At 40.4% G+C, this 27,619-nt stretch overlaps 1 long non-coding RNA gene across 2 annotated transcripts; it reads left to right on the forward strand.

Annotated features, from left to right (window-relative positions):
- Nucleotides 1-431: 431 nt before the first annotated feature.
- Nucleotides 432-27,619, forward strand: LOC131824843 (uncharacterized). 2 transcript variants are annotated; one of them, XR_009351005.1, is made up of 7 exons: nucleotides 432-497; nucleotides 2,959-3,007; nucleotides 3,880-3,991; nucleotides 15,166-15,221; nucleotides 18,062-18,200; nucleotides 25,682-25,829; nucleotides 26,803-27,619. It is a non-coding gene; the product is annotated as an uncharacterized LOC131824843 (long non-coding RNA). The 2 variants fall into 2 exon arrangements; XR_009351006.1 differs by lacking the exons at nucleotides 15,166-15,221; nucleotides 18,062-18,200.

The raw sequence follows: 27,619 nt of genomic DNA on the forward strand, positions 1-27,619 counted from the left end.
CTGTCTGCCTGTGCTCGCGCTCGCTCTCTCTCTGACAAATAAATAAATAAAATCTTTAAAAAAAAAAAATCTGAGGGTTTTGAAGGGGTAGGGGGTGGGAGGTTGGGGGAACCAGGTGGTGGGTATTAGAGAGGGCACGGGTGTGGTGCAAAAATAATGAATATTGTTATGCTGAAAATAAATAAAAAATAAATTTTAAAAAAACTTCTCAAAAAAAAAAAAAAAGAAAGTAGATAATGTCTAGAAGATTGTTACATTGCAACTTATTTTTGTTCTATAGAGATAAAAATGATTTATGTCCCATAGAAAATAACCCTGAATGTTTGGTTTTATTGCTCTGTGGAACATTAGTTTTCTATTCTGTATCTTTTGCAATCTTGTCCGGCATCCTTTTCTTCCACTGGTGAGACATGTGCGCGCACACACACACACACACACACACACACACATAATCTTAGCTCCTCCCCTTTGAAACAGCTGGTTCTCTCATAAATGAGGTAAGTAAATCTTTCACATTATATGTTTGTATAGAGATCACGTAAAAATTTGTACTTTGACAGGGTCAAACTTTAAATTTATAACCTTGGGCAAATGATTTAACCTACAAAGCCTCAATTTGCTCATTTATAAAACGAGGAATAATTTCGAAAACAGGCACATTCCTCATTGGGTTCTTGAGACATAAATGGGATAACAAATATGAGACAATATAGTTCTTCGCATGTAAAAATGGCTAAATAAATGTTAGGTATTATGCCTATTACTTAAGAAGGCTTTATCAACAGTATTTCTAGATGTCTAGGCATCTCAGTTCCTACTCTCGTGTAGTTCCATTCAGATCTGGAAGTTCCAAATGTATTCTGATCACAATGCCTGTATCTCCCGACTTTGGCTTCTCTCCATGTGCAGTCAGCACCTTTTCATCCTTTGTGCAGCCACGGGAGTAGTTTTCTGGCCTATATCTGGTTCCAAACTGTGCAAGAAAGTCTTCCAGGCTGATAACAACTAAAAATCCGGTGCCCTGCTCTGTTCTCCCTCCGCCTTCTCTACTCCTTCCTGCCAGCAGAAGTCACTGACTCCCCGCTTCCTGCCTCGCACTATAAACGCTTCTTCCAGCTGCTGCCTGCATTCACTCAAGGTTTAACTATTTAATTGCTAAACGACCCTTTCTCCAGAGCAATGCACACTTAACAGTCTTACCCTCTACGTTAGGGAATTGTTCACAGAAGTTCCTTCCCCTTTCCCTTAAACCTCCTTGTGGTTCTACCATGACCATTTGTACCAGTCCTATATAAAAGTAAATTTTGTGATTAATTCTGGGAATGATGCCAAAAATAATTTTCCTATAGCTCAGTTTATTGAGGATCTTTGATGTGTGTAACACTGTAATTTATCTATCCTGTAAGGGACTGGCAACAAGGAAAAGAGAGAGGAAGATTTTTGTTCTCTATTTTTCAAAGTTTATGCAAGCAGGTGAAGAAAACTCAATCTAGAGTACAACTTGACAGGGTCTTGGCCCAGAAGCAGATCAGAGTTCAGATTTGCAATAAAAATAATACAGACAGTGTTGAGTTAGAGAATAAAATAGAGATGTCCAGGAAAGATCAGCAGACAATTCAAACAGAGCTGTAAAGAGTGGCCCTCCAGGGACCAAAGGGTAGCTCTCAGCTTTGTAGGGTCAAGAAACTCCATTTTTGGTTCAGATATTAGAATCTTATGAGAAAGTTTGCTCAGATATCTGCAAATTTTAGTGTAATATGTTTTCTCTTCGGTGATAATGGAGTGGAGAGAGGTAAGGAAAGCTTGAGTGTAGTTTGAAGCCAAATACAACCTGCCTTTGACTCACACAGCACCTGGTGTTAACACTTAGTTTCATCACAGAACTTATATTCTACTTACATTTTGAGTTGCATCTGAAAATAAATAAATTGTCCTCAATGCATTGTTAAATGGCAATGTCAAATTAATATTAGAATGTTAATATATTGATCGATATCTAGGTATTACATCAATTCCAGTTTATCAGCCTCAGTTCATAGCTATAAAACTCCCGGGGGCAGGTTACTTAGCCTTCCTGTGCTTGGTTTCTTCATCTGCGAAATGGGCATAAAAATAGTAACTACTTGATGTGATTGTTTGAGGGTTAAATGAATCAATACCTGAGGAACACTTAGAGTGGTGTCTGCTACATTATAAGTACTCGGTGTTAATGAGGTTACTGTTGTATTAATTTTATTGTTATTATGTTTATTATTAGGTCATTTTACTGAAATCACTCAGCGTGACTTCTGAATATTTATATAGAAGTTAGCATACTCCTATATGATCCTGGGTGGCTCTTCGGGGAAACTGCTTCTCCCTCTCCCTCTCCCTCTGCCTCTCCCTCTGCTTGTGCTCTCTCTGTGTCAAATACATAAATAAAATCTAAAATAAAAAAAAAGAAACATACTGTAAATATGAATGGGGGTGCTCAATATCAGGTTATCATACTAAGTAACAGCAATGGAGTCGCTGTTTAAATGCAGAAGCAAAGCTTGAAGGGGTAAGAACAATTCCATTATTTTAAGATATGACTATTCTGAAGTCCATTCTTTAGTAAGAACCAAGAAATATTTGGGGTGTCTGGGTGGTGCAGTTGGTTAAGCACCTGCCTTAGGCTCAGGTCATCCCCCAGGGTCCAAGGATTGAGCAGCATGTAAGGCTCCCTGCTCAGCAAGGAGTCTGCTTCTCTCTTTCCCTCTGCCTGTCCCCCTGTTCAGGTGCATGCACATGCTTTCTCTCTCTCTCTCTCTCTCTCTCAAATAAATAAATAAAATTTTGAAGGAAAAAAAAAAAAAAGAACCAAGAAATGCCCTAAACCAAATGTTAAACTCTATGTCTTTGTCTGCTAGGACTGTCTCAACAAAATACCACAGACTGGGAAGCTTCAACAACAGAAACTTTATTTTTTTTCCACAGTTCTGAAGCGTGGAAGTCGAAGATCAAGACGCTGGCAGCGCTGTTTCTGGTGAGACCGTTTGATGGCTTACAGATGGCCACCCCTTTGCCGCTTCCATGTAACCTTTTCCCAGAGCACACACACTCCTAGTCTCTTTACCTGACTCCAGTCCTATTGGATTAGGACCCCACCCTCACGACCTCATTTAGCCTTAACTACTTCCTTAAAAGTCCTATCTCCAAACTTCGTCTCACTGGGTTAGAGCTTCAACATATGAATGGGAGGAGAGGGGTTTCACAATTCCCTCTGGCAACACTCTGCCTCCGTCCCTTACTTTGAAACTGAAGGTCTCCTCACTGGCTTCAGAGATGATCCAACCTAATGATGCCTGAGGCTTGCTTCCCACCCTGCTTCCCCATAAGCTCCTTCAATGTTTTAAACTAAATGCTTCAGGTTTTACTTGAGGCATATTCCTTTTTGTCTGTACTTGTGTAGCTCCCAGCATCTGAGTGCCAGTCTCCATCTTGGTCCACGTCATACCTACATCTCACAACTCAGTCTAGATGCAGTTTCTGCCTGGAAGCCTGTCCCCAACCTCCCTGAAGGAAATTCTCTTTTCTCAGCTGAGCTCACAAAGCAGGGGTTCTCTCTTTCATAATTTTACATATTCTCCATTTTCTATCAGTCCATGGCTCAGTGCCTCTGAGTTCTGGGGAGGCCAGATAGTTCTGATTCATCTACCATCATCCTTTCCCAGTACAGAGCCTTATTCTACATAGATCTACCCCCAAAAAGTGTTGAATTAAAATGTTGGTTTCATGCCAATGACAACCAGGAAGGGGTTGACAGCATGAAGAATCAGGAAGGAAAACACCAAACTTGAGCTGTGGTTATCCATAAGAGAGTGGAATTTCAGATGTCTTCAAACATTTTTTTTAAAGAGGTAGGTGGGAAAGAACAGACTGATGTTGGGAAACATGGCTCTTACACCTAAAGTGCATTGTCTTGTGGCCAAAGTAGTGAAGAAGGAGGACTTTGGCGGCAGCTGCACAGGTATGGACATTTGCAGAATTGTCCTTCCTAAGAAATAATTCATAAGGTTTACAGAATGACTTGATTACTTAAAATATGTGCATGTATAGCTGATGACAAATGCCTTATACCTACTTTATATGGTATTGGAAAAATATTAAGTATATATTAATTCAATCCATTTAAAAAATATATATATGTATATAATTTTTTTAAACCACAAATTGAGCCTGCAACTTGCCATTTCTTATTTTTCTCTTCTGGTCTTCACCATCCAATTCTGGTCTTCTCCCAGAGTGCCAAGAGAAAAAAAAGAGTTGGTTTTTGTTTTTTTTTTAAAGAATTTATTTATTTATTTGAGAGAGAGAGTGTGTGTGTTTGTGCATATATAGGGATTGGAGGGGCAGAGGGAGAAGGGAAAGCCGACTCCCTTCTAAGCAGGGAGCCTGACACAGGGCTCCATCCCAGGAGCCTGGGATCATGACCTGAGCCCAAGTCAGACACAACCAACTGAGCCACACAGGCTCCCTGAAAACAGAGATTGTTTTTGAAATTAAAAAGAATAAAGTCTTTGTGAGATTAAGAGTCACTGAGGGTTGCCGGGGGGAGGGGGTTGGGGAGAAGGGGGTGGGATTATGGACATTGGGGAGGGTATGTGATTTGGTGAGTGCTGTGAAGTGTGTAAACCTGGTGATTCACAGACCTGGGGATAAAAATATATGTATATAAAAAATATATGTTTATAAAAAATAAAAAATAAAAAAAAAAAAAAAAAAAAGAATAAAGTCTTTTCAGTGATAAATGGGGATGATACATTTTAGTAAAGTAAACAGTAATATGTTTGGGGAAGAAAAAAAAGTAAAATATATTTCAGAACATAACTTCAGGATTACCTACACAAAGCTGAATTACATACACACACGGAGATTTATGCTCATTATACATAACAATGCATATGTATAGCACTTAAAACGATGGTTGGTTACTTTTACTCTGCTTTGAACACAGCACAGAAATGAGTCCAGAGAAAACATAAAGTGTGCTTTTCCAGAGTCCAGTCCTGCGATCAGACACAGTGAATGCTGTCCTCTGGGAGAGAAGCAAGCCATTTAAATTCAGAGGACAGATCCTCAACACTAGCAAGCTATTTTTAGCTCAAGCTGTAGCTTAATTTGGAATCCAACCAGTTGAGGTCTTGCCTTTTCCTTGGATTGATTTTTTTTTTTTTTTTAATGGCAGGAGATATCTATACATATGGAAGAGAAGTTCTCCAAAAGTAGCATTTTAAATGTTCTTGAAGAATATGTATTCTAAAACTGGTTTTAAAAATGTTCACATTAGACCTTTGAAAGTTTTTGTTTATTCATATATTGTTGTTGTTTTTAAATTCATGGTGTATGTCCTTAGAGAAAAAGAAAAAGGCTCTTAATTGGTTTACTCTACCACAGTTCTGGGGGGTGTGCCAATCTACCCAGCTACCTTGATAGAGGGGCAACACTGCCTTGATGCCAGGTGTCTGGCCTGGGAGGCCTGACCAAAATAAAGATGTGGGGGAGGAGTTTACTGGCTTCTAGGAGAATGTGCTGCTGGTGCTCAGAAGGATGTTGCTGGGCTTAACGGGCAGCCAGACTCTTGTCAGCCATGATGACTTGGCTGCTGTAAGAATTCCTGCTCCTGACTGGCTGTCAGAGTAGCCCAAATTCAAATTCTAATTAATTAAAATTAGACTAAATTAAAAATTAATTTCCTCCATCATGCTAGCCACATTTCAAGGGCACAGCAGCCCCATATAGCCAGTGGGCTATCAGATTGAACAGTGTGGAGCCTTTCCATCATGACAGAAAATTCTATTGGACAGCACTGGTCCAATGACAGAGTAACATTAATCAGTTTGGGGAAAAATGCTGGATAGGGAATCAAGAGACCCAGAATTTGGCCCTATTCCAGCTTCTAACCAACAAATATGTATAATGCTTACTATGTACCGAGTATTTGAAGCTCTTTATAAATATTATTTAATCCCTATAATAACTCTGTTGGATGGTACAATCATCCCCATTTTCCAGATGAGGAGATTGAGGCACAGAGCCATTAAGTTAATGTAGACACTCCTGAGCCAGTAAGTGGTAGAGCCTGGATTGAACCCAGGCATTCTGCATTCAGAGTCTATGGGCTTAACCCCTGCTTAATGCTGCCTTTCTGAACGCCCATGGGATTTTGAGAAATTGCTTCACCTCCCTCATCAAATAAGGAAAGCAGCGTGGGTATCTTCTAAGGTTCTCCCCACTGGCAAATTGTCTGGGATCCACTCACGCAGTTGAGTACCTCCTCTGGTTGGGGAGTATATTAGGTGCTGGATGTGCATTGGCAGACAAAGTACACGTGGTCCCTGCCCTCCGGGGGAAAGAAGCAGACATGAATCCAACACATCATTATGTGGACAACTGCAATGGGGAGCAGGTGTGACAAAGGATTGGCTTTGGGGGCTGAGAGTGCTTACTGAGATGTGACCCAGTCAGAGGCCAGATCTGACTCTGTTGAGCAGGTGGGATGTGAGCACTGCAGCCCACCCGCAGAGAAGGGAGTCTTACCTTGCTGGCCACTGCCACCCAATGAGGTTCAGCTCTGCCCACCATTCCCCCAGGGGGTGTGTTCACCTGGGTCTCTGTGGTTGGTGGACGGGAGTGAGAGGGTAAGAATGGAGGCTGTGGGCAAGCAGGACCACAAAGAAACAAAATTTGCCCTCCCTCAGGGCACTTCTCTCCAGGGTTTGCCCAGATTCGTGTCTCCTGGGCAACCAGTGCATGTGCCTACGTCAGAGTTAAAAATGGAACACAGGCTAACATCTGTAATGGGGACCAAAAATAATTTGGGTTTCAGCCTATGCACAGCTCACACACAGGGGATAGTCAAGTTCATGCCTATGTCAGTAATGTCAGTGTGCGCAAACCGACTCAGCCATAGACAGGAAACTTCTGTTAGAGATTCACTTCAGGGCTTCTGATTACCGGGTTTTGCTTCAGAAAGCATACTGATTCTAAACTCCTTAAGTGGACAATGTTGTTAAAGGAAAAAAGTGAAAAAGAAAGGAGCAAACAGGAACCCCCTTCTGAAGAGACTACTTCTCTACCTCTCACTTTTCTACTGTGGGGTACCCCCCGCCCTCCGCCGACCACTTAGGCTTGGGCCTCAGTTTCCTTCTCTTTGGCCAATTAATTCTATTGCATGGCAGTAACCACCTCATCAGTAGCTGGTGCAAATGCAGATGGGAGGTCACAAAAGGTAGCCTGTTCTGGCCTTGAACCTGGATCCTAGGAATAAAGACTGCCTTCTGAGAGTTAATGACCCAGCAGGGGCAGTGGCTCAGGAGAGTGAGTGATCCTACAGAGGCAGCTTAGTACCTATGCTGTTTAGAGCACAAGAATCCTCTTCAAGTAATAGGTGCATGTCGCGTCACTTATGCAGCGATGGATGCCTCAGAAGATCCCGCCTTGACGAGATCAGCCACTGGGATTGCCCAGCTGCCTCTGTTCACTCTGGCTTTCTGCTCCCCAAACTACTTTTGCATAATTTGCTCTCCTAAGATCTGTCCACAGATAGAGAATGCAAATATAAATAGCCAGTTTATTTGATAGTTTTACTCCGCCTTCTAAAATAATAGTCATTCTGATTTTACAAATGAACCTCTTTTGGTTAAATCAAGTGCATCCCCCGGGACCTTTTCACCTAAGACATGCTAGGTAATTAAATGACTATATGATGAATTTTGTACACACACACACACACACACACACACACACGTATCTCAGGTCCTAGATCTGGAATCACTCATTTCTGCAAGGAGCCTTGGCTTCTTGAGTGGGAAATGGTATTTAAAGGCCACAATCTGTGCTGTCATTACATCTAGGCCTTTTCAGTGGTCAGAGCTGTAAAATACGTATTTCTGGAAATTAAAAAAATCACAGGCTCCTACTGATATTTCCAATTCAAATTTAACATTATAAGGGAGATATATATACTACTGTGGGAAATCTTGATTCTTGACAACATTAACATAGTTAACATTTGCTTTATCCTGAAATGTAAAAAACAGTTTCAAAATAATACTAATGTGACTGTTAACAATTAAACTATTCAATGCATGAAGTTCATGCTTTCTTTGCAGCTCTGTTTGTCCCTAGAATACATTCCGCTGACCATATATAGTAAAAATACCGTGTTAATAACTTGAAATCATTATTTTCTCTGTGCAGTTCTAGCACCAAATTGATATGGAGCTAAAAATAATGAAACATGCATTTCATTTTTAAAAACTTACTGGGGATTGCTTTTTCAGTTATCTTTTGGATGTGTAAGATATTGATAAGATACAAACCCTAAGACTGTGTATCTTTGCAGTGTTTATTTTTACGATATTTCTTTTTACAATTATAAGCAGGTAGGTATCTATTTAAACCCAGTCCCCTCACATGATACTGAAGGACGGAGCCTCACATCACTCTGGTTCCTGCCACTCCATGGTAGGTCAGCAGTATCCACACGTGCCCCCATGGCAAGGTGTTTGCCATGGGTCTGTATGCGTGAGAGTACTGTGGTCCTATCAGAAAATGTCTTTAAGCAATCTGATTTAAAAATGGGCAAAGGACTTGAATAGATGTTTTTTCCAAAGAAGACATACAAATGGCCAACAGGCACATGAAAAGATGCTCACCATCAGTCATCATCAAGAAAATGCACATCAAATCCCCAGTGAGTTGTCACCTCACACCCGTCAGACTAGCTACTATCAAAAAGACAAGAAATAACAAGTATTGATGACGATGTGGAGAAAAGGCAACCCTCATGTACTACCCACGGGAAAGCAAAGTGGTGCAGCCACTATGGAAAACAGTATGGAGGTTTCCGAAAAAATGAAAAATAGAGCTATCATATAGTTCAGCGATTCACTTCTGGATATTTATTTGAAGAAAATTAAAACACTGATTTGAAGAAATATATGTACCCTTATGTTCATCGCAGCATTATTTACAATAGCCAAGATATGGAAGCAACTTAAGTGTCCATTGACGGGTAAACAGATTAAAAAAAAAAAAAAAGGGCGTGGTATATATATACTGTGAAATACTGTTCAGCTATTAAAATGAATGAAATCTTGCCATTTGCAACAACATAAATGGGCCTAAAGGGCATTATGTGAAGTGAAAAAGTCAGACAGGGAAAGACAAATACCATGTGATTTCACTTATATCTGGAATCTAACAAAACAAAACAAGTGAATAGAAATAAACTCATAGATACAGGAAAGAAATTGTTGGTTACCAGAGTCGGGAGAAGATGGGGGTGAGGGGCAAAATAGGTGAAGGGGATTAATAGGTGAAAACTTTTAGTTATAAAATAAATAAGTCATGAGGATACATGAGGATATAACATACAGCATTGGGAATATATAGTCAACAATATTGTTATAACTTTGTGTGGTGACAGATGGTGACTAGACTCATCATGGGGATCCTCTCATAATGTATAAAAATATCAAATCACAATGATGTCCACCTGAAAAAAAAGAGAAAATGCCCATATTTCTCTTTTTCCTTAAGATACTGTCAGTAAAAATTCAATATGTATAAAGTCAAAGCATTGGCCCTTTCCTCAAACTAGCTCTGCCTCCACACTTCCCTGCATCTGTTCTCAGCTCCTAATCACCCAGTATCAAAACTGTGGTTAACCTGGACATCTCCATTCTGTTTAGTCATCATCTTCTATCAATCACCAAGACATTTGATATCCACATTTTTTGAGCATCAACCCTATGCCCTGCATGTGATGGATCAGACATACTGGTGATTCCAAGGAGCTGACATTGTAGTGGGAAGACACAGAGTAACTAATTGATCCCAGTCTAGGAAATGCTATAATTGAAACAGGCAGGAAATGGTTTGGCAGGGCAAAGGGAGTACAGAAATCTCAAACTAAGGAAGACTTCACAGAGGAGGTGATGCCTGAGCTGAGTTTTGAGAGAAAGTGGAAATGGGATTTAATCATAAGAAAGGGATGAAGATGGGAGAAAGAACATTCTGGCAGAGAGAGCTCAGAGGTAAATTAGGATAAGACATGTTCCAAGAACCACAGATTTTTGTCAAAATGTGTGGAGTGTCATAGTTTGGTGGAAGAAGAAAGATAATTAGTGACCTGATGGTGAAGATTTTTGTCCATTCACCATGTTGCAAATTTTGTTGTTTTTATCTGAACTCTCAGTTTAAATTGTATGGTTATATAATCAGAATTACATTTTTAAAAAAATCACCATGGATGCAGGACAGAGAATGAGAACAGAATGAACGAGGGAAAGTCTGAGGGCAGGACTAACATAATAATTCAGGGCAGAAATGATAAGGGCCTAAACTAAGGGCAGTGGTGGAAAAGATGGTGGGAAGTAAACTAACTGGGAGGCATGACGGAGAACTGGTGAGACTTGAAGTGGATGGGGACTCTGGGACACTCTCAGACTTCTGGTTTGGCCACTTTCATGAATAGTGGCCCCACTGACTCAGAATACAACACAAGAGAAGCCACAGATTGGAGGATGGGGAAAAAATCATGAGGGTATCCACATCATTGGAATAACACTATGAAAAACATATTCATCTAACAAATATCTATTAAGCATCTACAACATGAAAGACACCATATTTTCTGGGGTGTGAGGAACAGATTGTAAGATAAGGACAAAGTTGTGCAGGTGTTTATTTAAAAGAGGGACAGGATGAGAGAGGGTGTCCTAAGGAGAAAGGAGACAGAAAAGAAGAGAGGGATGAGTGGTACTAGGAATGAGAGTAGGAGCTTGCATTTGAGAAGCATAAAGGAAGTAACTGATCTCGAGGGACCCAGACAGTGTGCTGACCTAAAATTGCTTCCATAGGAATGAATGCTGAAGCCCAGGAGAGTTTCAGAGGCTGGGCAGCTGGTTCCTCTCAATTCTGTTTTTATAAAGCTTCTTGCATCTTCCTTTTCCTTCTCATTGCTGTCATCAGAGCTCAGACACTTTCCTCCTATTGCTTTACTTTGTACATTTCTCCTCATTTTTGTTTGTATTTTTCATTTTGCTTGAAAGTATTTTCTATCACTCCAACTCATATTTGATTGGCCAAAGTAAGCAATATGGTCAAGCCTGATGTCAGTAAGTGGTGGAGTATCACCCTCTTACATGGAGAGACAATCACTGGAAACAATAATAAAATCCAACTCAGCTCTAAATTCCAATGATACATGTATTTTGCTCATTCTTGATGTATCATCTTTATGAACTAGCTGGATTTGTAGGACATAATTTTAAATAGCTTCTTTTTTTTCACCATCTGAAAAAATATATGCCGGAATGACATCTCCTTCCCCAGCGATAGCGATTATCTGAAGGAGATCCGGAAGATTTTCTTAACACTGTGAGGTATTAGCACACAGTCTTTGTAACTTAAAAAGCTCAATTTGATCAAAATAAAAACTGTGATTCTGCATTGAGTGTAAAGCTCCTTCTCTCTTCCAGAACTCTATATTTTTAAGATTTTATTTATTTATTTGACAGAGAGAGAGACAGTGAGAGCAGGAACACAAGCAGGGGGAGTGAGAGAAGGAAACAGGCTTCCTGCAGAGGAGCAAGCCCGATGTGGGGCTCCATGTGGGGCTCAATCCCAGGACCCTGTGATCACGACCTGAGCCGAAGGCAGATGCTTAACCAATTGAGCCACCCAGGTACTCCTCTCTTCCACAACTCTTAATCAGACCCAGGTTTGGACACGTGTAATGAGAGGGTCTGCCTTTCTCTACTTGTTCTACCTCTCCCCCTACCCATTTAGCTTGACTGGTGTCACAGTGGTATAGAATCTCTGTCCAACAGATGCAGAATTGCTGGCTATTTCTCCCAGGGGATGTTGTGTGGGTTGTTTGAAAACTCCTTGCTAGAGCCACCAGCTGCCCTGCTCTTTGATGTGGGCAAGCATCTTCCTGCCGAACCTGCACCTGCTCCCATAGTGCTTACTTCTGGCTTTACATCCCAGGACTGTTCTTTCTCAGGAGGCCATCTTTTCAGGCAGACAGACCTTCAGAGTGAAGATGCTTTTTAAGACAACTCATGCTGGCTTTCTACTGCCAGGGAACTGCATGTCCGCTCTGGTTCATGGCAATACTCACATTTTTGCTCCACCAAATTCTGAAGGTGCTGGCTCTTCTCACTAATTCTGACCATGCCAGAGTGAGAGCGTATACTCACTGTCATCAGGGGCAGCTCTAGGTAGCCCTTGTCTGTAGACTTTTCGGGTGAAAGTCAGCATCTGGATCCTCCAAACACCTGAGGACACATGGCAAGCTCTCTGAGATGTTCTCCTACTGTTCCTTATCTCAGCAAAGGTGGGGAGGGGATGGAAAGTCTGCAAAGCACAGCACTCCAATAACTGTTTCCAAAAGTGATTCTCACCTCCAATGGTCCTCATCTCATCAATAGGCTGGAGGTGGGAGATGGACTTAGACTCACAAAGTGAATTTTACAACCTCCTAGCAGGTCTTAAACGTTAGGTCAGCACCTCCTTTGGCTTACTACTTGGGGCAATAGCCAAAGCTAAGACAAAATGATATCATATATATTCAGAAAGTATATTTTCCACCTGTCACATACGTTATGCCTAAACCGATTAGCATCAGGCCTGAGGGAGAGATGGCAGAAGATGATATATAAAACTCTACCCCTTTCTCATATCTAAAGTAGCTGCATAAGGGAATTTCACCATTTTTTTTTTTAAAGTAGAGATTTGTGAAACCTCAGGGAAGACTAGAAAGTTCAGAATCATGATTAATACAAATGAAAGGGATTATAATACCAGAGGGAAGCTTATCTGTTCCCATTTATCCCTGGAAACTGTGATGAAATGGAGGAAAAAAGTACACTTAGAAAGATGTGGGAATTCAGAACTCAGAACCATTCCTCACTTTAATTCAATGTAGCTTTATCTGTTATTAGTCTTAACATGCAAAAGAAAGCAATTTGAAGACCTAAAGTAATATTTCAAATCTTGGCTTCTAGCAAATTAAAAACAGATTGAACATGTTTGGCTTGTGATTCATCCCACAATTGAAAGCCATTGCCCTTTAATTTGATCTTTTGAATGCAACTATAGTAGGTTTGCATCCTTGTATTTGGATAATAAGCCAACCCCCCATGAATGCTGAAGGCTGTGTTTGGGGCTGCTTGCTGGCACTACATAACTCTGAGTGCTATGACATTATGCCTCCAACAGTGTTAATTATAAGGGTCTTAGAATAGAAACACAGAACAGAAAATCAAAGATGTTCTTACTTCACCGTTAGTAAACAAATGGCAGGCCACATATGGCAGAGGCTCTCTTTGTTGGAGGTAACACCACTGAGATATTGACCAGCTATTGAGCCCAGAATACTGTAATGAACTGTGTGGTCGACAATAGGATTTTTCCCAGACATTTTATTATAATAATTTTCAAACATACCAAAAAGTTGATAAAATTGTAACCTCTCACATATTTACCACCTAGATTCTATAATTAACATTTTATTATATTTACTTTATTAGACAGATTATCTAATGATCTCTTAATCTATCCACCAATCCATCTTTTTTTAAAAATGCACTTCAAAATCGTTGCTGACATCAGTCCACTTCACATCTAAATACTTCATCATGCCTATTATTATTATTTTTTAAAGATTTTATTTATTTATTTGACAGACAGAGATCACAAGTCGACAGAGAGGCAGGCAGAGAGAGAGGGGGGGGGAAGCAGGCTCACCGCTGAGCAGAGAGCCTGATGCAGGGCTCGATCCCAGAACCCTGAGATGATGACCTGAGCCAAAGGCAGAGGCTTTAACCCACTGAGCCACCCAGGTGCCCCAGGTTCAGCATGCCTATTATTAACCAGAGTTCAAAATTTGTTCTCTTGTGTGTGTGTGTGGTAAAATTTACATGTGGCAAAATAGATCTGAAGTGTACCATTTGACAAGTTTTAACAAATCCATACACCTGGAACATGAGTTTTAATCTCCAGTTAAAATGGCTGCATTTTGGGACACCTGGGTGGCTCAGTTAGTTAAGCATCTGCCTTCAGATCAGATCATAATCCCAGGGTCCAGAGATCAAGTCCCATGTCTGGTTCCCTGATCAGTGGGGAGCCGAGCCTGCTTCTCTCCCTGCTTATGATCTCTCTCTCACTGACAAATGAATAAATAAAATCTTTTTTTTAAGATTTTTAAATTAATTTATCTATTTGACAGATGGAGATCACAAGAGAGCAGAGAGGCAGGCAGAAAGAGAGAGAGGGAAGCAGGCTCCCTGCCGAGTAGAGAGCCCAATGCGGGGCTCAATCCCAGGATCCCAGGATCATGACCTGAGCTGAAGGCAGAGGCCTTAACCCACTGAGCCACCCAGGTGCCCCAATAAATAAAACCTTTTAAAAAATTAAAATAAAATGGCTGTATTTTACTCTCAGGACTGTATATTTCATCTTATCAGAAGATTATTGAAGTTCAGGGTTTTTTCCAAAATCTTGAATATCAAAGACCCCCAGAAGGCTAAACTATAGACTACAACCACCCACTCAGTTACTTCTCTCCACTCATTAGACAAATATGCCAGCCAATAGCAGGCTAGAAAACACAGTAAGAACAATGCCATTCCTGACAGCATCCAAAATGCACAAGTTTATAAGAGAAATGTGTGACATAAATAAAGGACACTGTAACTCTTGAAAGATAGAAGGCTTTAATAATACAAAAAATTTTCTTTATCCCTGAGTGGAGATATTAACCATTGTAACACTGTCAGTTCTCCCCAATTTAGTTGATGGGCGTTAGACCATTGAAAGTGAGATATCAGTGGGAATTTCTCTATATAACAAAATGAATATGAAATTTATGACTGAAAAGTTTAAAATAAATAAGTAAATTTTTTTAAGGTACAAACTTCCATTTATAAAGAAAGAAAGAGAAAGAAAAGAAAGAGAGAGAGAGGGAAAGAGGAAGGAAGGAAAGCAGGAAGGAAAAAAGGTAGGAGGGAACAAAGGAACTCAAGGGTGATGCCTATTTTTTTTTTTTACCTGAGTTATTTTTGGAAATGTGAAAGACATCTCACTAAATACTCGGAGGGAGAAGGAGGGACTCAGAGGTTCGATTTTCAGCTTTTGATGCTGAATTTTAGATGCCCATTATATACCCAAGAGGAAACATGAAGCAGGTAATTGGATGTTTGGGTCTGGAGATCAGAGAAGGGAAGGAGCCCATGTTCAGGCTAGAGTTTTAAGTGTAAGATCAGATCACCTAGGGAGGAACTGTGAAGGAAGAGGAGAAGGGGTCTGAGTACCAAGAGCTTCAGAGACAAACACAGGTACTGTCCAGATGCCCCTTCTGTGAAGGACTTGCAGCCCCACTTTTGGGACAGTGGTCAGCAGGAAGCCTCAGTTGTTGTTAACTCCTTTAGCAGCTTCCTCGGCTGAGAAAGCCACCTCAGCCAAGGTCCCACACTTTCTCAGGCCTCCTAAATCCATGAAAGTACAACCATTTACAAACAATTGTAGGACAACTCTAACAAGTAGTATTTGTTCTAGGCACCCCACTGGGTAGACCACAGCTTTGTCGAGTTTGCACTGAAGTTAACCTTTGTCTGCCCATTTCTGCTTTCTCTTCCTTTCTTTCATAGATTTTGAACCCTATGATACATCTACATACCAAATTCAGTGTCTGCTAGAGAACTAAACCTAGAACAGAAAAACAAGGGGAGACCAGATAAGAGAGACCTTGGAGCAGGAGAATAACCAAGAAAAAAAGCGGGGAGAGGTTAAAAGCCAAGAAAAGTTCAAATGCTTATTCCATGAAGCCTACTGTATCCGAGATCTCTGGGTGTCCCTCAATATCTGCTCTTCTTTCTCCATTTGATAATTCCCAGCTTTCAGATGAGCAGCTGGCTGTCTAAAATAGAGAGAAAATTTCACAATTTCCCTGAGAGCGAGGTGTCAAGGACACATGGCTGGTTCAGGGAAACTTCCTTATTAAAGAAACAAATAAACAAACGAACAAAAAACAAACCAACTGGCAACACCTCTGCCTTTCCCTGCCCCTCCCTCCCTGTTACTTGGAACAGGGGTATCTGAGATGGCTACAGCTCCATCCTGGACAGGGACAACAAGGGCAGGACAGCGATGCCAGGACAGAAGGTAACAGTCAATCCAGGATCCAGGGATGGTAGAACCTCTACCCAGCTCTGGAATGCTTCCATCCAGACTTTTATAAAAGCAAAAAAATAATGATTTTTTAAAATCGTTTTGAGTCTGTGTCACTCTTCGGCTAATCTAATCCTAAGTAATATGTCTACCCCAATCCTTTTTTACCCCTTCATCCGCCAGGTTGGGCACTCCCTCTTTCTGGCACTGCTGCTCTTTTTTGTGCCCCTATCACAGCACTTTCTTTTCTTTTTTTCCCCCAAGATTTTATTTATTTATTTGAGAGACAGAGCACAAGCAGTGGGGAGAGGGACAGGGTACCCGCTGAGCAGGGAGGATCAATGCAGGATTTGATCCCAGGATCCTGGGATCATGACCTGGGCTGAAGGCAGGTGCTTAGCCAACTGAGCCACCCAGGCGCCCACAGAACTTTCCAGAATGCTACTGTTATGATTTAGGTGTGTTAGTAAATGATGTGGGTTTATTGAAATCTGTAAATGGATTTCAACCTATTGATTTGGTTCTTTATTCTCTTATGTATTATTGTGAATTTAATTTTCTTATCTTTTCAGTTAGATTGCATAGACTGTAAACAGAGGAATCTCTTCTTATCCATCTTTGTAAATTTTCCATTTGGTTCTTTTTTTTCTTTTTCTTTTTTTTTTTTTTTTTTGGCTCTTCTTTATATTTTCTATTTCTTTGCTGAGAATTTCCATCTTTCTTTTTGTTTCAAGAGTGTTTACCTTTACTTCTTAGAGCATTTTTATAGCAACTATTTTAAATATCCTATCATAAAATACTGATTATATGTCATTTTGGTATTGGCCCTTAATGACTATCTTTTCCCACCAGAGTTAAGACTGCTTCTTCCAGTGCTGACTAATTCTATATTGTGTCCTGGACATTTTTAATATTACAAGGTCTGGGGTCTTACTGAAATCTTAGGGAGGGTGCTAGTATTTTTCTTTTAGCAGTAATTGACCTGGTTGTGTTCAGGCTACAAATTTTGACCACATTTCTGGGTGTGAGGCTACCTTCAGTTCAGACAAGGGAATATTGAAGGGGTGAAAATTGGAAAGTCACTGCCAGTTCAGTGGTTCTTCAAGTTCTGAAATTCTTCTCTAATCCATCTTCTACTACTTGCTTTGTCAGAGTGCTAAAACAGCTACTGCTCTCTCTAGATTCTGTAGTTATATTCAGTGGCTGAAACTAAGTGAATTGTGTTTATCTTACCCAGGACAGAACCTTAATAAGTCATTTAAAAAATGTATGCCCTCAATTTCTACAGAGCTTAACTAGAAGAAGTTATCATAAAAATGGTTCTGAGAATATTTCTGAGGGTCCAGTAAAGTCCTTACGATGTATCTGACACTTTATAGGGTTTTAAATGCTCTGTGCCATAAATAAATAAATAAATACTAAACTAATTAATTAAGTGCTGTGTATAAAGTGGCCCGGAAATGTGGAAAAAACTTAAACCTTGGAATTAAGCAGTCCTCGATGTGAATCTACATCTTGTAGAATGGAAAATGGATTAATATGATGCTCACTGAGATGATTAATGCATATCATATATGTAAATTCCCCAGCATACATAAAATTTTAAAATGAACATTAATTCTACTTCCTTTTAGAATTGAGTATCAAAAAAAGATTGCCTGAAGAAATTTTGGTCCTATGGTAAGAATTATGTAACTTGGATCTTCCTTTATTCTTTGGCTCATCGCAGGCCCAGAGCTAAGTGTAATAAGCAATCAGTATGTTCATTTGTGGATTAGTATATTCACCTTTGTACAACAACACAGCATTTGTTTTCTTTAAAAAAAAAAAAAAAAGATTTTATTTATTTATTTGACAGAGAGACAGAGAGAGCAAGAACACAAGCAGGGGGAGTCGGAGAGGGAGAAGCAGGCTTTCAGCCGGTGCAGGGCTTGATCCCAGGATGCTGGGATCATGACCTGAGCCGAAGGCAGATGCCCAGCGACTGAGCCACCCAGGTACCCCTATTTTCCATTTTTTAAATTTCAATATCCAAATTGTATGGTGTGATTTTTATGGTAAAATATTTTAAGCTTTTTGGATGTATATAGAACATAGCCACAAAAAACTTGTTACTTGCCTTTTCGTTATTTTTTAAAAATTTTTTAAAAGATTTTATTTATTTATTTGACACAGAGAGAGAGATCACAATTAGGCAGAGAGGCAGGCAGAGAGTGGGAGAGGGAAGCAGGCTCCCCGCCGAGCAGAGAGCCCGATGCAGGACTCAATCCCAGGACCCTGAGATCATGACCTGAGCCGAAGGCAGCGGCCCAACCCACTGAGCCACCCAGGCACCCCAGTTCCTTGCCTTTTAATTAATTAATTAATTAATTTTTAAAGTTTTTTTAAAAGATTTTATTTATTTATTTGACAGAGAGAGATCACAAGTAGGTAGAGAGGCAGGCAGAGAGAGTGAGAGGGAAGCAGGCTCCCCACTGAGCAGAGAGCTCCCTGAGGGACTCAATCCCAGGACCCCGAGATCACCACCCGAGCCAAAGGCAGTGGCTTAACCCACTGAGCCACCCAGGTGCCCCTTTGCCTTGTAATTTAAATGGTATTACTAAAGGTTTTATATCCTTGGGATTCCTGGGTGACTCAGTCCATTAAGTGACTGCTTTCATCTCAGGTCATGATCCCAGGGTTCTGGGCTGGAGCTCTGTGTCAGGCTCCCTACTTAGCGGGCCATCTTCTTCTCCCTCTTTCTCTGCTCCTTCCCCTGCCAGTGCTTTCTTGCTCATCCACTTTGTCTCAAATAAATAAAAATCTAATAAAAATAAAAATAAATGTTTTATATCTCTTAATTGAAAGTTTTCAGTTGTTTCCTTATAAATCACTTTGAATTAAAATATAGCTATTTTAACGTTATGAACACTTCATCACAGAATAATCACATCTTTTATATTTTATAATTAGAGCTGTCATTTTAAATCTCAAAACCAGTATTGCTCCTCTATGTGACCCATTTTTAAAACATTTCATGTAAGATACTGGTAACACATGAAGAATATTTTTCTCAGCAAATATGAAGTGAGATGCAGTTGTATTATCTCCTTTCCAATGTTATTAGCACATTCATCGCAGTTAACAGTATGCTTTTGTTAAACACTGTAGGAACTGGTTTATCTTCATCTAAAGACATTCAGAATAAGCACATGTTGCATTAAATGACTCTTGTTTTAAATGGGCTTGGTTAGATTTTGAAACAGTGAAGTGTCTCATGCTTCTAATGAAAGCGTTCTCTTTTTTTCTTTCAGATTTTCCTTAGAAGGAGCCATTTTTAAACAGAGTGTTTTCTGATTTCAGACCCAGGGTCTCCAGCCTGATTGATGCCAATATGTTTTTAAAAGAGTGGTTGAATTATGTTGTGAGGCCAGATGTTTAGACAGTTTTGTCTGGCTTTTAATTTTCAGGCTCACCTTTCCCAAGGCAACACAACTTCCTCATGATTGATTGGGAGCTCTTTCTGAGGGCTTAGAATTTCCCTAGTAATTCGGTTCATGGCAGGGCAGCAGAATGCTGAGGCACCCACTTTACCGAATTTGAGGCAAAACTTTGCTTTTTAAAATGAGGTCGCCATTTAAACAGAGCAAACAAAACAAAACAAAAACAGGCTCACAAATACGGAGAATAAACTGGTGGTTGTGAGAGGGAAAGGAGTTCGGGGGGGCTGGAAGGAAGAGATGAAGGGGGTTAAGAGGTGCAAAAGAAATAAATGAATGGATGGATGGATAGATGGACGGACGGACAAATGGACGGATGGGTGGGCTGGCCAGCTTCAACCTGTTCGGATCTCTTTTGGACTTAAATGTGCATGTAATTTGCCACATCAAGTAAAAAAGGAACAAAACCTTTCCTATGTAATAGAGAATTCTTGAAATTCAGTTAGAATCCTAGGACAGCTTATTGACTTATTGCAGGAGATGTCAGGAATCTACTTCTTTTCTTTCATATTTTCTTACCCTTTGGCTGAAAAATATAAATACTCTTCAACTTTAGGCAAAGATTAATGACTGTAGCTGGGAATTGGAAAAGCTAGATTAACAGCTCTTCAAATCAGGGCGCCTGAGTGGCTCAGTGGGTTAAGCCTCTGCCTTCCGCTTGGGTCATGATCTCAGGGTCCTGGGATTGAGCCCCACATCAGGCTCTCTGCTCGGTGGGGAGTTTGGTTCTCCCTCTCTCTCTGCCTGCCTCTCTGCCTACTTGTGATCTCTCTCTGTGTCAAATAAATAAATAAAATCTTTAAAAAAATAAAAAATAAAAGCTCCTCAAATTAATATCACAATTTTAAGATGGAGAACAATGCAAAATAAACAGGGAAAGTTCACAAAATAGGGGATTTATTAAGTAGATATGTGGGGTTTTTTAAAGATTTTATTTATTTGACAGAGAGATAGCGAGAGAGGGAACACAAGCAGGGGGAGTGGGAGACGGAGAGGGAGACTTTTTGCTGAGCCGGGAGCTCGATGTGGAGGCTTGATCCCAGGATTCTGGGATCACAACATGAGCCGAAGGCAGAAACTTAATGACTAAGCCACTCAGGGGCCCCAATATGTGATTATTTTAAATTATTCAACAGAAGAATGGTTGAAGAATATTCACGGTTAGTAGAAAGAAGAGGGTTACAGAGGACACCTGGGTGGCTCAGTTGGTGAAGCATCTGCTTTCGGCTCAGGTCATCATCTTGGGGTCCTGGGATCGAGTCCTGCATCAGGTTCCCTGCTCCACGGTCGGGGGGATGGTCTGCTTCTCCCCCTCCTCTGTCCCTCTCCTCCACTCATGCTCTCTCTCTCTCAAATAAATAAATAAAATCTCAAAAGGAAAAAGAAAAAAAGAAGAAGAAGAAGAAAAAGAGGGGGTTACAGAACCCACATCCCAAACCAGCCTCACTCTGACCTGGTGGGCCCTGCGTTCACACTGGGTTTGCAGTTCCTAGACCTGAAATACTGCCTTCCAGAAGAGCCTTCTCACCAACGATTCCTTTTCTTCCCTTATTTGCTTCAAGTTTCAGCTTTAACATTACTTCTTGACCTCTGGGACTAGGTTGGACATTGTTTGCTCTAGGCACTACTAGTTGGCCGCTAAAACAATAGTGGGAGGTAGGCAGGTTAGGTAGTTATTAACCTCATCTAGAGACGAGACGGAGGAGGACACTGAGGCCCAGAGCAATTCGATGATTTACCCGAGATCACACAACTCCTAGAGTGAGTGATACAACTTGATGAAACATCTTCTGAGGCTACTACAGCAAGTCTTTGAAATTAGCCAAATGGTTCTTCTCATTAACAATACTTCCCAAAGAAGGACCTTGAAACTTCTAAAAAGAAACAAATCTAAGGGGAGTCTTGTAAAAAATATTGTATTTATTTATCAGAGAGACAGAGATGACGAGCAGGGGGTGGAGGGGGAGGAGAGGGGTAGAGGGAGAAGCAGACTCCCTGCCGAGCAGGGAGCCCAGTGGGGCCTCAATCCCAGGACCCTAAGATCATGACTTGAGCTGAAGGCAGATGGTTTAACTGACTGACCCACCCAGGTGCCCCTAAGGGGATTATTGTAGTGTGAATGACCAGTTTATATTTGGGTTAGGAGCAAAATAATGGTATCATAACTGTATAACTGAAATACTAGTTTCCCAAATTGTTGGGATAAGAGGAAGGGATTTAAGAGTAAGTGAGTGAGTGAATGAATGAGTAACTATAGTTAATTCATTAACATTGAACTCTTGGCCAACAGCACTCTAATCATGTCTGAATGAAACTTACCTAATACACACGTAAGACACACCATAGCCTTCTCACGCTAGGGAACACCTCAGCGTGATGCTTGAGGGCCATTTTAAACAGAGAAAGCACCAACAAAAAAGTACAAAATTGAAAAACAAAACAAAACATGGCACTAAATAGACCACAAAAGGGACACTGAGGTACGATGTGAGAGCTGAAGCAGTGAGTGTCACTTTGCTTGACCTCAGCTGGGAATGGGCACGTCAGACTACTCACATTTGTTGCTGCTCTGTGCATGTCCTCAAATGACCATGAAGGCGGGGTGAGTATTGATTCTGGAAATCCAAATAAATTTTAATGAGCAGGGCAATTTGCAGATATGGAGCCTACAAATAACGAGGATTGACTTTTTATCTAGCAGAAAGCAAATGATTCCTATCCAGTGGAACAGAACCCTGTAGGTTATGATATATGGTCCTGCCAGAGTCAATTTTATACTTAAGACAGAAATCAATTAGATTACCTATATAAATCTAGTTTCTCAACTGCCCTTCGAACCGGTTTTAATATCCTACTGGTTCCCTCACTAGTTAACAAGTTAAATAGGGGCGCCTGGATGGCTCAGTCAGTTAGGCGACTGACTCTTGGTTGCGGTTCAGGTCATGATCTCATTGGTCTTTGAGTAGCAGCCCCAAATGCAGCTCTGTGTTCAGTGCGAGTCGCTGCTTGATTCTCTCCCTCCAGCACCCCCCCTCACTCACACATGCGCTTTCTCTAAAATAAATAAATAAATCTAAAAAAAACCCAAGTTAAATAAAATTTTTGATATTGGTTAATTTTTTAATTTATTTGAGGTTTTTTTTCTTACAATTTGAAAATTGTACTCTCTCCATTTCCAAAAACGAAAACACTGAGAAAATATACCCATAACTACTAAATGAGGAAATGAACTACAAGAGTTCTAAGGTCCTTGCTTTCAGGTCTGAATTCTGCAATTTTAAGAGACTGAAAGGCTTCCGAAAGGAACAGGTAAGGGATAAGTTATTACTATTTATAATTTTCTCAATCCCGACTTTTTACTTCCTATTTCTATTTTACATTTTCATTTTATATATCTTTTGTTGTCAGCCAGACAATTCTGGAATTAGAAGGGAAAACATATTCTTCTTTTTTGTGGAAGGAAGCAGAATGTACACAGGAAAATAGCAAATAAAGGAAAATGTTAGATTTTCATTTGGAGAGAAAGAGAATGAGCCATTACTTTCCTGCAGGCAGAACTATGTCTATGACTTCTCCTATATGGGGACATCATGGTTTTATTATCATGAACCGGGGGTGACCTTGAAAGATAACTGGTTAATGGGTGGTAACAGTCCGTGAAGCCTCAGCTTTTCATTTCAGGTCAGGTCATGATCTCAGGATCGTGAGACCCAGCCTGTATCAGGCTCTTCATTCAGCATGGAACATGGAGACTGCTTATGGTTCTCTCTCTCCCTCTGCTCCTCCCTCCCACCCCAACTCACACTCTCTCTCTTGCTGAAAAAAAAGTAAAAAAATAGGTAACTGGCTCACTAGCTGATTATCACTAGAAAAAGAGCTTCAGAACAACACCTTCTTATACTTGACATGATAAAAAATAGAAACCAAAAAGGCTCACCATTTTTTAGGGTGAAGAAGGTAGGATGCCTTATATCTCAGGACTAACTTCACACACTGAGGCCAGAAAAATCAAATCCCAGATTATACTTTTTTTTTTTAAAGATTTTATTTATTTACTTGACAGAGAGAGATCACAAGTAGGCAGAGAGGCAGGCAGAGAGAGGGGGAAGCAGGCTCCCCACTGAACAGAGGGCCTGATGCAGGGCTCGATCCCAGAACCCCAGGATCATAATCCGAGCAGGAGGCAGAGGCTTTAACTCACTGAGCCACCCAGGCTCCCCTATACTTTTTTTTTTTTTTTAAGATTTTATTTGTCAGAAAGAGCACAAGCAAGGGGAATGGCAGGCAGAGGGAGAAGCAGGTTCCCCATTGAGCAAGGAGCCTGATGCCAGAGTTACCCCAGGATTTTGGGATCATGATGGGAGCCCAGGCATATGCTTAACGACTGAGCCACCCAGGTGCCCCTAAGATATTATTGACTGATTGATTTGTCAGAGAGAGAGAGAGAGAGAGAGAGATTGATTGAGAGAGAGATGTTTAACTGACTGAGTCACTCGGGCATCTCGAAACTTGACCTTTTAAAGAAGCAACTAATGAAAGTAAGTTCGTTTTATCCTATGTTTAACAAATTAGGTTGTGATTGAAACTATGCATGAAGTCTTAGAACGAAACGAGTCTTGGCTTTGTTTTGGAGCAGCTGATGGAAGAAAATATACTCAATACTTGCAAGCATGATTAAAAAGATGATTCATCCAGGGGCGCCTGGGTGGCTCAGTGGGTTAAAGCCTCTGCCTTTGGTTTAGGTCATGATCCCAGGGTGTTTGGATCAAGGCCCGCATTGGGCTCGCTGTTCAGCAGGGAGTCTGCCTACTTGTGATCTCTGTCAAATAAATAAATAAAATCTTAAAAAAAGAAAGATGGTTCATCATTTTATGAATTAAAGCATTCTTTTAAAAAAGCCTACTGTGCTGCTTCTCCCTCTACCTCTGCCTGAGGGTCTGCCTACTTGTGGTCTATCTCTATCACTCTGTTAAATAAATAAAATCTTTAAAAATAATAATAATAAAAATGCCTACTGTGTTATGATTCTCATCTCATTTCTTTAATTAGCAAGTTTAATCTTCTTAAACTTTGTCAGATCCTCATTATCAAGAACACTAGCTATCTGAAAAATTAGAGGGAACAAGGTAATAATCTTTATTTCTCAGCACTAGTTTTACAAAAAACAGACCTCATGTAATTCTGCCATCTTTTACCAGGACTTTTACAACTTCAGTTTTCAGTTTGCATTGTGTTCCCATTATTTTAGCAGAAGGTTCCCATATCTAAAAATCAGGTAGAGATGACTGACCAAGTTGTAAATGCCATGGGTAAGGAAAGGCCATAGTGTTAACCATGTGGGAGTTTGCGCAGTCATTTCATTAGTGAATATTTTCATGAAATAGTAAGTTGTGCTTCTTTACACTGTATCTTATCTGTGTGGACAATAAACACAAGCCCTACTGTAGTTGATGACAGTATCTAGTTGTGGGTGGGGATGCACAGCCTATGAAATAAGAGCTAAGCAGAAGACAAATTGTTTCCCACCCTCCTCCTAGAGGAAGCGGAGACCTTGGTAATGACTTGCTGATAATGGAGAGAAGGAAAAATAAAGACAATGAGAGTGAAAGAGAAACAGCCTATGAGAAGGTGCCCAGAGCTAAGGCCCTGAAAATTGTTATTGCTGTTATTACAGGAAAACAGAATATCTGAGCTCAGCTCCAGGCGTATTCAATACCTTGAAGCCACTCGTTTCCACTGGGGACACTTAGGGTTCTTTTTTGAAATGAAGGGTTGGGCTGCATGATCCTTAGGATTTCTTATGGTTCTAAATTCTATGATTCTATGACCTGGAAATATGCAATATTTCTAAGGGATGCTCTAGCACATCCTGATATTTTCTATGTCAGAAGAGATAGTAGCTGAGGGTTTTTTTTCCCTAGTATGTATTCATACATTTGGCACTTAACTGTTTCTTCTACCCTTTTTTTTTTTTAAGATTTTATTTATTTTCTTGACAGAGAGAATGAGAGAGCACGCAAATAGTGGGGAGAAAGAGGGAGAAGAAGACTCCCCACCAAGCAGGGAGCCTGACGCCAGGCTCAGTCCCAGGACCCCAGGATCATGACCAGAGCTGAAGACAGACACCCAACCATCTGAGCCACCCAGGTGCCCCTGTTTCTTCTACCCTTTTTTCAAGATTTTATTTATTTATTTGAGAAAGAGAGAGAGAGAGGCAGAATGAGAGAGGAGAAGGTCAGAGGGAGAAGCAGACTCCCCATAGAGCTAGGAGCCCAATGTAGGACTTGAACCTGGGACTCCAGGATCATGACCCGAGCCGAAGGCAGTTGCTTAACCAACTGAGCCATCCAGGCGGCCCAGTTTCTTCTACTTTTAATTGAACTAATTAGTTAGCCCACAGGTTGCCTTTATGCGGATTAGAAAATGTTCCTCCATTAGCCCGGAAAAAGTAACAGGAATTTTTTTTTTTTTTTCAACATAGGCACGCCTTCCATTGGCTGTCAAAGACAAATTATACCTCTCCTAGGCTCTTCACCTGAAAAGTGTGGCCCTACGGTCAATAATCTCATTTTATTTTCTCCCAAATACCTTTTCAAGATCTACGTGCAGTGAACATAAAACAATTAAGAGGTCTGAATAGGTTTGGGAGACAAACACAAGTGTTAGACAGGAAATCGGGTGAGTTGGGTACTTGGATACGTGTGTTGAGAGAAGAGAGTTCTAACCATTTAAAAATAAGTGGACACCAGGGATCGTGGAGAATCATTTGCTTGAGTCTAAAATTGAAGTGTATCTTCGTATCCTGTAAATTGACAGTGTTATTGTATATATGCAACTTTATTATCATTTTAAAGATTTCTTGATTCCTAGAAACATACAAATTACCAGGAATGAATCATGAAGAAACAGAAATTCTGTGCAGATTGATGACTAGTAAGCAGGTTGAATCAATCATCCAAAACCTCCTAACAAATAAAAGTCCAGGACCAGGTGGCTTCACTGTTGAATTTTACCAAACATTTAAAGAAGAATACAGTCTTTCTCAAACTCTTAAAAAAAAACAAAAACCAGTTTCCTGAATTATGTAAGTATGTGAATTAAATGTTTATAATTTCTACAGCAGAAACAAGAGCTAACACTTCTTGAGTGCCTACTATGGACCAAGCAGATAAACTGAAGAACAGAAAGTCACCCAGGGCCCACAGCTCATCAGGGACACAGCCACGATGTAAATCCCAGCAGTGTAACCCCAAGCGTCTCCTTTGTACGGTGCTGATTTTACCATCTGCAATTTGGCAAGAGAAACAGTCAGATTTGGTCTTTTTGTTTCATTTTAATATCATAATCAAGCAGATGTCATCAAAGAGTGTTATTTTTTTTTCAGTCCTCAATGTGCTGAAACCTCAGCACATTAAAAATTAGAGAAGTTTATGTCAATCAAGAGGCTCTTTTCTGCCCTCTCTCTCCTCCTCCTTCCGCGAGCTAAGAGGAGCAGAGGAATTTCCAGAACCTGGTCATTCTGTACAAAGGCGGACACCCAGCACAAATGTGCTCGTGAACTGAAACTGCAACTAAGTGGTTACATTTACAAATCCATAGGAGAGAAGAAAGGATACAGTATAGCAGTCTGAGATTTCTTTTCAAGCCTGGGACTCAAAGGTCAACCATGGGTAATTAGGGAAAAATTATTACCCTGTTTTCAAAACAGAGAAACCAAAGGGACTGGATTTGCCTTTACAACTTAAAACACAGCTGCTCAGCATGACTCTCATTCTGGTAGAATAAAGAAATTAAATCCAACAAATAATTTTGTGTTTAAAAGTTGCTTGGAGAAGAAATTGGGTTGGTTAAGGGCACAACAGAGCTCTCTGTATTATCTTTGTAATTTCCTGTAAGTCTATAATTTTTCCAAAATAAATTTTTTTTAAGTTCCTTCA

This window comes from Mustela lutreola, chromosome 2 (assembly GCF_030435805.1).
Source record: "Mustela lutreola isolate mMusLut2 chromosome 2, mMusLut2.pri, whole genome shotgun sequence".
NCBI lineage: Eukaryota > Metazoa > Chordata > Mammalia > Carnivora > Mustelidae > Mustela > Mustela lutreola.